Source organism: Branchiostoma lanceolatum, chromosome 13 (genome assembly GCF_035083965.1).
Source record: "Branchiostoma lanceolatum isolate klBraLanc5 chromosome 13, klBraLanc5.hap2, whole genome shotgun sequence".
Lineage (NCBI taxonomy): Eukaryota > Metazoa > Chordata > Leptocardii > Amphioxiformes > Branchiostomatidae > Branchiostoma > Branchiostoma lanceolatum.
The window spans coordinates 16,381,830-16,392,710 of NC_089734.1; the positions used below are offsets into that span (position 1 = coordinate 16,381,830).

The 10,881-nt window shown below is 40.0% G+C and overlaps 1 long non-coding RNA gene across 1 annotated transcript; it reads left to right on the forward strand.

The window, feature by feature from the left end:
• The first annotated feature begins 8,337 nt into the window (after positions 1–8,337).
• Positions 8,338–9,804, forward strand: LOC136447548 (uncharacterized). Its single transcript, XR_010757750.1, has 3 exons — positions 8,338–8,831; positions 9,369–9,488; positions 9,713–9,804. It is a non-coding gene; the product is annotated as an uncharacterized lncRNA (long non-coding RNA).
• Positions 9,805–10,881: the final 1,077 nt, after the last annotated feature.

Genomic DNA, 10,881 nt, shown 5'->3' on the forward strand with positions numbered 1-10,881 from the left:
TGGTGTATTTCTTTATAATACCTTTGTTTTAAACGTGCTTTTATACTTAACAGTTAGATATAAATCATGTCCATTGATATAATACTTCGTAGAATACATCGGTATAACGCTTATGTTGAAAGTAAATCTGGCGAGGTTCCCCTAAGCTATTTGAAATTTAATTAAAGAAACTAAGAATATAACGTTAACTTGCAGGTCCAGGTACGTACCTGGTACTGTGGTGGTGGAAGGGCCACCTGCCATTGTGCTGTTGCTGTCCGTGAGGGAAATGACGTCGTGATCATTGACCTTTGCCACGTGGGGTGGGGTAATCATGGATCAGCCTACCCGAAGATAACGGAAAAGACACCAAATGGTGGCCCACTGTCACCTGCTGTTGCAGTGTACAGGGATCCATCAAACAAAAGATTTTCGGTAAGTAAGGAAAACGTTGTTAATATGTCTTTTGTTAACGTCATAACGTGAAGAATATGCGATATGGGCTTTATTGAAAGCCAGCTCCATGTAGCTATCAGTAAAACTCTGCGCCATGCGCCAAACTTTTAACCTCCATGGAGCTAGAATCAAGCACTATAAATGCATACACATGGCTCACTTCAGTTTCAAGCAAATGTTTCAACGCGTCTATAAGGATCTCACGTGAACAATAAAAATATATATAATAAAAATATGCCCGTGCCACATTCCTGCCAGCTCCACATGTTATTAATGCAAACGCATGCACATACATGCTTCACATGATTTCAACCGACCTCTTTACGCAGTTTTTCTGTTTCTTAAACAATGCGAGCTTTGCGGCTTCTTCCATATTCTAAAATCTATCCACTATTACTTTCGTTCGTTATTATGTTTAGCCATACCTAGTATGGCTCAACATATTGTTTTTACTCAGGTTTCTTCTCCTCCTTCTCCTGTCAAATCTTCGAATCGATTCATCTCTGTCATTTTTTGACCACATGACCTGACATTTGGTACAAAGGTAGTGTAGGCAAGTCCCCCTTGGCGTTTTTTTTTCTCTCATTTTTTTCTATATTGAAATTGACAGCTGTGAAGTCCAGAAAATCTAGTTTGTTGAGCTTGAGCAGACATAATTATTTTTTGAGCTTGAGCAGACATAAACCTATGGCTTCTTCGCGGCGCTTGGTACGGGCGTGAATTTTCCGTTACTTGCTTGGCATGGATTTCTTTAAAAAGGTTCTTGGTGAAGTCGATGATTTTTTGAGCAATTCGATGAGCCTTTCATGTAGATCAATATAGTCGTGTAGTCCTGTCATTAACGTATAGAAAATTGTAAACAACTAGAAAGGCAACATTTGCGAGCAAATACAGCATGTTTAGCCATACTCCTCGCCATGCAAAAAATGGACTCTCCCAAAATAACAATGGACCATTCTAAAATACTTGCACTAAAAAAATGAATCACCCCAGTCCAAAATTGAGTCTTCCAGTAGCACCTCAACACAATATGGACCAGTCCACAACCATATCCACTAATTGATTAACAAATACACTTCTGCTAAAAAATGGACTTTTTCATAATCATTCCAGCTCAAAATTGAAAGAAATAATTAAAGAATCCTCCCCTTGCAAGAATGGGATATTCCGTGCCATTTCCATGTAAACCAGTCGAAAAATATCCGCTGAAAATTACACTCTTGCGCATAATCAACCCAGTTCAAAATTGAATTAAAAAAGATCAACCCCAGGGAAGATTTGACAGGAGACGAAGGAAATGACCAAAAACAACATATTTGAGTCAATTCAAAGTCACCGAGAGGGTTTTAATATAATATTTGGAATATGTTTGAACTATTTTGATTAAAAGAATGTCTATGTCACAGTAGTTCTAAAGTGTTCAAACAATTAGAATTGAAACTTATAACATGTTTGAACTTATTTCACATACGTTGGATACATTTCGAACGTAACTACACAAAAATCTCTTTATTTAGAACAGTTTCAAACCATCTATCCAAATGTTTCAATGTTCGAACAATTTGTAACAAAAGATTTTCACAATTGCCCTCATAAACGAAGGTGCTAAGTCCTCCTGTCTGTTTCTGCCTATTTTCGGTGGCCGCGCTAGACCACCAGCGGATTTGTTTTGACGGAGCGTCACCCGCGCGCGACGATGTACACTGTTCGGCACCGCTAATATCCGGCATTTTCCCGCTCCAAAACACTCCACAAGACCCACGTTTTTAGTGTTTGCCTCTTGTGCAACACGATTCGATTTGCATTACTAACGGGACGAAAATGATATAAAAAATTCACCCCGTCCCGGCGTCCGTCCCAAAAACATGAACGACATGAAAATATATTTTCTTACAGATTCAATCACGAAAATCAACAGCATGGGATTCCAAATTTTCGCAACGGCCGACCATTTATCATGGTTGAACTTCCTTCCAAGGCGTGCGATAGATAAACATTCCCGGCACATAATAGTCACTAGTACCAGACTAACGCAAGCTCATGATGATAATAGGGAGAAAGTTTGTCAGTGAAGTTTGGCCACCAGAGGGTACATTCATTTAACGTTACAAGCTAGCGCAAAGGGGCGAATCATTGACCTTACCGGGGACTGACTCTACTGGCCTAATCATTCCTTTTTTTGCCGAATTCTACGATCCATACGCCCGTACGTAGGACATGTAGTAAAGCCTGGTGGTGGACGCTACACATCACGGGAGACGCGTGTTGGTCCGAGACAGACAGCGGCGTGCTTTCGATCGCGTAGCGGCTACGCACCGCTGCGACAACGTGCGGGACCAAAACGCCTGTCCCCAGTGAGACCATGTGTTTTGCGCGGCATGCCCCGAATCCGTCTACCATTGCTGAATGTAGCCCGATTCATAGAGGTCTATTTTGTAAGCATTATTTCATGTACCCCTCAGCGTGAGAATTCCTTGTGCAACACTTCGCTACATTATATATTTAAGTTTCCCCGCGCACCGCCTACCACCCGCCTTTGATCATGTATGAAGTCGGCGGCAGAGAGAGATCATCAATCAATTTTGACAGGAGTGTCGCGCCAGTCTGAGGAGAAACGATCTCCCGTGTTGTGTTGAAGAATTTGGAGTTTGAAAATATCTGGAATAACTAATGCTAGAATAAACATTCACAAAATCATTGATTTAACTTGTTTTCTGTTATAAAATTTCCTAAACTGCAATTTAACCACTGAGTTTAACGGAACATGGTGTTTTCCCGATAATCACGTTAAATGTTTATGTCCGGTCTTTCCTCCTCGTAAGCAAACTTCCAGCTTGGCCAGGCGCAAGGCACTTGGGGTCAATGACCTGTAGGTCATATGTAGTATTGAAAGTGACAGAAGTGGCAAATATTGTCAAGAAAGCCCAAAATAAATCGTTTTGAATATATGTATGCCAAAAATGGGAATGTAGTCCTTTAAATATTTGTTCAAGCCACATATACAGCAAATTTCAGGTCATTCGGTTGAAATACCAGGGCGCAGGAGGCCAAGATATGCTAAAAATAGCCAAAAAACCTCAATAAAACTACTTTCAAGGTCAATATCAAAAAAAGGAAACGAACGCACATTGGATTTTGCCTACATTACCTCTGTACCAAATTTCAGGTCATTTGGTCAAAAAATGACAGAGATGAATCGATTTGAAGATTTGACAGGAGGAGAAGAAGAAGAAGAAACATGAGAAAAAACAATATGTTTAGCCATACTTATGGCTAAACATAATTAGCCATACTTATGGCTAAACATAATGATCTACCAGACGTGCAGGTCGCTTCCACAGACATCTTTCTAAACCACCTCTTTCTAAGTGAGTAAACGCGCTTTCTGCCGTTTGAAGCCCTGTGGAAAATCATATTGATTTTGTCACCGAATACAGTTTTGCTAGCAAACAGGAATGTTAGCATACTGCAAGTACACAAATTGATACTTAATTCTAACCACTGTAGTCTTTACGTTGTAATCGAAGAATTGGGTTTGATCTATTATTTAAAACGCGGTGGAAGGGTTCGGTTGAATAATCCCCTGTTGCTATGCCTGACAGAATAGACGTCTCACGCCTTGACCTACAGAACCCGCTACATGCTCCGTGAATAGTTTCATCAGGTTGGTAGGTTACTGAATAAAAATACTCTTTTTACACGACCAAGACATTTATTCCACCGACGTTTCGGTGACCATCTGTCACTTTCTTCAAGAATATTCGGAACCAGTCAGAATTGCCTTGAAGAAGGTGACAGATGGTCGCCGAAACGTCGGTGGAACAAATCTCTTGGTTGTGTAAAAGTCTTTTTATTCATTGGCTGAATGGTCTATATTACTTGATTTTTTTAACTTGTACGTTCATACCAAACATGCAATCAGCCTTTGGGCAAGATTTTGCACACAAAAAATTGTGTTTCCAAGTTGTATAATCATGGTAGTTAATTCGCGCGAACGGTGATGGGTTGCAGGGTTTTAACGTATTTGTGAATATTCATGAATTTGGCCGCGAAATGCAGACGAATGAGAAAAAAAAAAAGAAACATGACACGGCTAGATGATATATTTCTCTCCCATAACTGTAATTGGTGGTAAAATAATCAATGTAAGGGGAGGGGGGCAAAATCACTAAGGATTTGATCAGGGGAGCGGGGCGAAATCCGCAGAGGGGGTCGAAATTGGTAGCTGCCCTAATCTATCAATATATGTGTACACCTGATAGCTAAAGTACCTTTGACGTCCAAGTATCCATGTCCAATGTCTTTTGTATGATTGTTTCTGTACAACGTTGTGGTGCAACATAGTAGCGTTTAAAAAAAATTGTAATCCACAAAATGATGCTTCCTAATTTCAATATTTAACGTACTTACTGTATGTTTAAGTTCATGTTTATTCGTCATATGCGGTACATAGAGCTAAGCAATTTTCTTCCCACTAAACATGCCATATCAGCATTGTTTCATTAAAAATACCATCTATGGATTGTTTTGATGAACTAATTGTATCTAAGCAAGGAATCCGCATAGTACAAAACTGTTTTTGGCATGCCGGGCAAAATAACTTAATGCTTGATTTATGAGAAATTCTGAATTTTCTGCGTCTTCCATTATATGACTTTAATACATGCAATTTATAACAGGAGGGACACAAAAAGATTACAAACCTAAAAATGAGCGTTTAACCCTATTCAGACCGGGGGGCGCGCCAAATTTGATGTCGCATAACTCCTGAACGGCTGATGCTAGAGCCACCAAGCTACGCGACTTTTCATCAAATTTGATTGGCAACAATGTCATGTTAATTCTGTAAGTTTGTAGCTTTTCTTGTTGTCATGGCAACGGATTTTTGACAAGCATGTTTTACAAAGTTCGCTAATTTTGGTTTTAACAGTGAATTTTTCAGGTTTTCTCGCTAAACCATGTATATTTTCTTGTATTAACCACATTCTATGTAATTCTATGTAATCTTTATGCTTCAATATTATTCAGTTTCCGATTTCGTGATTTAATGCATTTTGTTTTGTACATATAATTGTATTGTTTGTTTTTGTGTGTGTACCCAGGGCATCTCTGAAAATCAGTGCTAGGTCCCTAAGGAGGGTAAACAAATAAATTCACATATGCTCTAAATATTTAACGGGGGTACTTGGTAACCGCGCCCTGACTATTGATCAAACTTCTACTGTTATTAACATCTTAAAATTTGTTAAACTTTGACTAAATCTTTCACTTACCGCCGGTCCCAAGCCTTACAAATAAGAAGGAACTTGTTGAATATGCTTCAAAGACTGACTTAAACACGTTTGGAAACAGTTGGAGGTAAGAAATGTGCCAACGTTTTTTTTTTTATTCCTTATTGAGTTTCATGGCAACTTGATGTACACGTATATATAGCATTTTCTCATAAATGGGTCCTGAGTTACATGCTCTATTTCTAATAATGATCAACTTTGTTCAGCTTTGTAATGCGACAAGGATGAAATATCCATTATTAACCACTGTGATGCATAAAGATGTATTTTTTTTACACTTTATTTAGAATCCCTCTCGGAACTAGCCTATTTGATGTTCTGTGTTCAGATTATGACCCTAACGCTCCCGGTCCGGTGCTGTCGTGTGCTTGTGGTAATGGCAGTAACATTGAATGCGGCTATCGCCAAGCACAAAACACTTTGACGGATATAAATAAAGAGATAAACGCGGAAAAGCAGTTCCAAAATATTGGCTGTGGGAACACAGGACAGCGTCGTAAAAGATCCATCAACAGTAATTCATTCTACTCAGATGACATTGATGAAAGTGAAGGGTACGTCTTTGACTACGGAGAAAACCAGCCACCACCTCCTGTCGCTCAATGGCCAACTCCCACTCTCCAAATCACCGAGGCAGATGCCGTCAGACACTGTAGAGAGGCCATCACGAACTCATCTATATCAGCTGTATGTGCCAGCCTAGGCGTGGATATATTTGCCCCTGTTCAGGCATGTGTAGACGACTTAAAGGTAATTGTGATATGAAAATGTACTGCTATTACTCTTTTTTGTGCTTGTGGGAGAATAAAGTTTGTACATAGTTTAAGTACATCGAATAATAATAATAATATAATGTAACGTATAGTTGCGTCATAAAACGAACAAGCAATCGAGTACAATTGAGATTAATTGGGTTTGTATTGAAAATCACTATCGGTAATATCATTTTTGCCTATTATGTTGGTCTTCTTGATACTACCTATGCATTATATCTTACTCGAGTTTATTATGCAACCTTCTTCATCTTTTCTTTATCATAGTACACTGAAGATTTGGCCATAGCAGCAGCTCATGTGGACGTGATGAAAGCAGAATGTACTGAGATTGCCTATCAAAATGTCAGTCTGTACGATGTTGGAGACGATGGAGTTGCAGTTCCTCCCATGGCAGTACGAGACAACCTGTGTCCATCAGACTGTAGCCAGCATGGTGACTGTGTGAACGGGACCTGTGTCTGTTTTGAGCCTTACACATCAGCTGACTGTTCCCTGGTGAAAGGCAGTCCACCTGTGGTCCGGTTTATTCCCAATCACGGCCTGTGTGACATCCGCAGGCGGCCGTGTAGAAAGACGTCAATCATTGCAGATGGGCTGATTGAATCCGAGAACCTCACGTGCAGAACTAGGGATGTCAAGGTGATTCAAAAATTGATACATTAGGCAAAATTATTACCATCAATTTATAGTTCTGATTAACTTATAAATAAATACTTAAAGATTTTTTTATATAATTTTCAGATAGAAAATGGGCTCCAGACCATCGTGTCAGGAAGCGACCAGCTGACAAACGCAACTATTCGCAGTTTCAAAGAGGTTTCGTGCGCCCTGCCTCGCTCTCCTGTACTTCTGGGTACACCAGATGAGACCGAGGGAACTATCATCTATGGATACAAGATCTCTGTCAGTAACGATGGAGAAGAATTTAGTGACGAACTTCTTTTCACCATCTACGACTCTGTGTGTCAGAGCTGTACATCGGGACCTCAGTGTTTCTGGAAGGTACGTATTGACTATCAAAACCCTTGTCCTGTTTGTTGTTTTTTACCATGCACTCTACCTGTGCTGTTCATTTTAGATCCTCTTGAAAGATAGGTACTGCTTTTAGTTTGCTCTGTTATAGAGACTTCTCTTCAAAGTAACCTTATAATGATATACATTAATAGAAAGCTGAGAGTCTCTCCTTTTAGAAAAATTTCATGTACTTAATGCCTATCTTGCGAGGTCATGCCGGCTAACCCGGCCGGGTAGACCCCAAAGTAACATGGGCAGGTTACGTCATTTTTTCTGGTAATAGAGCCTTCCCAACATATGTTGAACACAGTACTGGGGATGGACATCTGCTTCCTAACATATGCCGGGAGCCGCGGGACAAGGGTTAATTCCTCTAAATCGACAACATCTAACAATGGTATGAGATTGAGCAAAATCTCAACTATATAAAGAACACTGCAATTTTTACAATTACCATGTGTATACAACATACGACTGTTGGACTGTACATTCTATTTTTCAGTTAAGCACCTGCAAGATAAGAAATTTCTGTTTTGGAGCTGAAGATCCGAACCCAAACAACTGGTGTCAGCAGTGCCTTCCACAACTCTCCAACCAGACGTTCAGTGAAAGACCTGGTACGGCTATGATTAGTAATTTCATTATCTTTTATTTAATTCTATTCTTTATATGCATTCTAATCCAGGGTTATATGTAACTTTTATTCTTATTTTTCTTACAGTAAATCAACCTCCTATCATTGTGTCGCTCACAGGCATCACCAAAGTAAACGGGGAAAATCTAAATTTTACAATTTTTGCTGATGACCCAGAAAGTGTCTATCACATCCGCTAATGATTTTGGCATCACAGTAAATGGGGGTGAGTTTCAGTGGAAAACAGATCACCCAGTTGGTAGTTTTGTTGAAACGATCAAAGCGAGTGATGAATGTGGAGCTTCTGACGCTCAAAACTTCACATTCATCACCATGGCCTGCCCCTGTCAGAATAACGGAAGGTGTGTACCAGATTCCAACATGCCTCGCGGGCAGGGTCACTATGTTTGTGAATGTCCCGGATATACAGGCCAATGGTGTGAACAGGAGATTGACTAGTGTCAGTCAAACCCCTGTCACAACGGCACGTGTGTTGACTTGATTAATGGCTCAACTGCACCTGTGATGCCGACCATGTTGGTGAGTTCTGTCACATTGACGTGGACGACAAGTGTGGTCTCCATCCATGTTTCCCCGGTGTTCTCTGTATCAACGTCGCCGGTGGCTTCGAGTGTGGGGACTGCCCTGAAGGGTTTACAGGAAACGACATTATTTGCGAAGGTTAGTTGCATCATTAAGAAAAATTGAAACAAGTTATCTTTATTTTATGGCCAGTATAACCAATTTTCGGCGCAAAATACCATTTTTACAGCCTTTTGTATACTTTTCTTTTGATTTACGAGTACGTGAAAAACAAGCTTTATGCAAGCACACTATATTACATTTTCTAAACTTTTTGTTAAATACCTTTAGGTGTTATGGGAATTGCCTATTTAGATCATTTCATAAAATTAAATCATTAACACAAAATCATAGTTACCTCACATTACATCATAACGATACTAAAATTACAGGAGAAATTGAGAATTACATATACATCATTTCATGCAAATTTGGTGATCATACACTATACTGTTTGGAAGTTATGAAGGGAGGGCAGAATGAGACACCCAATGAGACACCCGTCCCAGGAATTCCAATAAGCCAAGGCTAGATAGATTCTTTCTTAATCCTAGGTTGCGTGTGGTTCACCTTTATTTGTTAAGGATGATTTAATTGTAAAAGCTGATGACGTGATAATCTGTTTTGTTTACCCAGATATAGACGAATGCACCTCGGACACCACCAATGACTGCAACTATGTTTGCGAGAACATCCCGGGTTCCTACCGCTGTACCTGTTCAGCTGGATTTATCCTTATCAATGATCAGTGCTTTGGTAAATACTAAACTAAATCTATAACACAAAAATGTATTATACAAGTGAGATACTGGTTGATGCTGTTATTATCACATGGATTAACTTTTTCCTCCATGTTTCCTAAAACAATCGCTTGCTTTGTGTTTAAGATGATTCAGAAAGAAAAAAGTGTTTAGAAGAACATAGAAAGCTTCAAATGCTACATTTCTATCATTTATATACTATTCATATCGTCTCTTTAGATATTGACGAGTGTGCTTACGGTCTGTCAGAGTGTTCTCATCTGTGTGTTAACAATGAAGGCAGCTACACGTGTGACTGTCCGGCTGGGTATGGCATCATTTCCGTGTCAAAATTACGTACGTAAAAAACGTCACGTTTTTGGGTTTATACGTAACGTATTGGGGGTCAATACGTCACCTATGAAAGGCCTACGTCACGTATGCCGGAACGTACGGATACGTGACATACATATGGTTTTGCAATTTCCGTGTCAAAATTACCTGCATTAAAAAAACGTACGTTTTCGCGTCCAAACGTCACGTATAGCAGGTCATACGTCACATAAGGCATATACGTCACGTACTAAACGTGACATACATATGTGGCATTTTCAGATCAAAATATCGTATCTACGAAGACGTCAGGTTTTGGGGTTATACGTTACGCACATAAATGGGTTATGTTAACGTACCACGTTAACGTAACGTATGTACGCCCTTCAAGTTATCATAACAAGCAACGTTAACATAACGTAGTCGTAGTTATCATAACGCATTACGTTGACGTAACATAGTCATTTACGTTATCATAACGCAGAGCGCTAACGTAACGTACACTAGAGTGAATCTCTGTAATAAGCGTGTTCTGTTTACGTCATTGGTTTATGTTGTGTATAACGTCTACGATGGACGCGTTCTGGTGACGTCATCAGTTTATGTTATGTACCGTGCCGTGTATGATCTCCTTGGTATGATAGACTTGTTCTTGTGACATCATCAGTCTATATTTTGTAAAAGCCGCAGCACACAATGTATTAGTGTGGGTACAAAGTAGTACGGACACAAATTTTGATGCCTGGCTAGAATATCCTATGTGAGAATTAGCCAGGTTTAAACTATGCCGTGTGCATACTGTTCGTGTATATTAGAAGTGCGCCATACTACGCGTCAACCCGTTCATTGAGTGCACCCAACGGATCGGCGATTCTCTTGTCGACTGTCCGCATCAAATCGTCGTCCAAATGCCCGAAGGTCGCGTACAGTCTTCCTATCCTCTGCCTCGTCTTCGCTCAGACCTGACCACAATCTCTTTGCGAAATCTTTCGAGCGGCTCTTGAAATGTAAATCCTCCAGGGAACGACGAACTTTCTCGTCCCGGCGCAGAGAATCGTAGTGGACCTCGGAGCGTG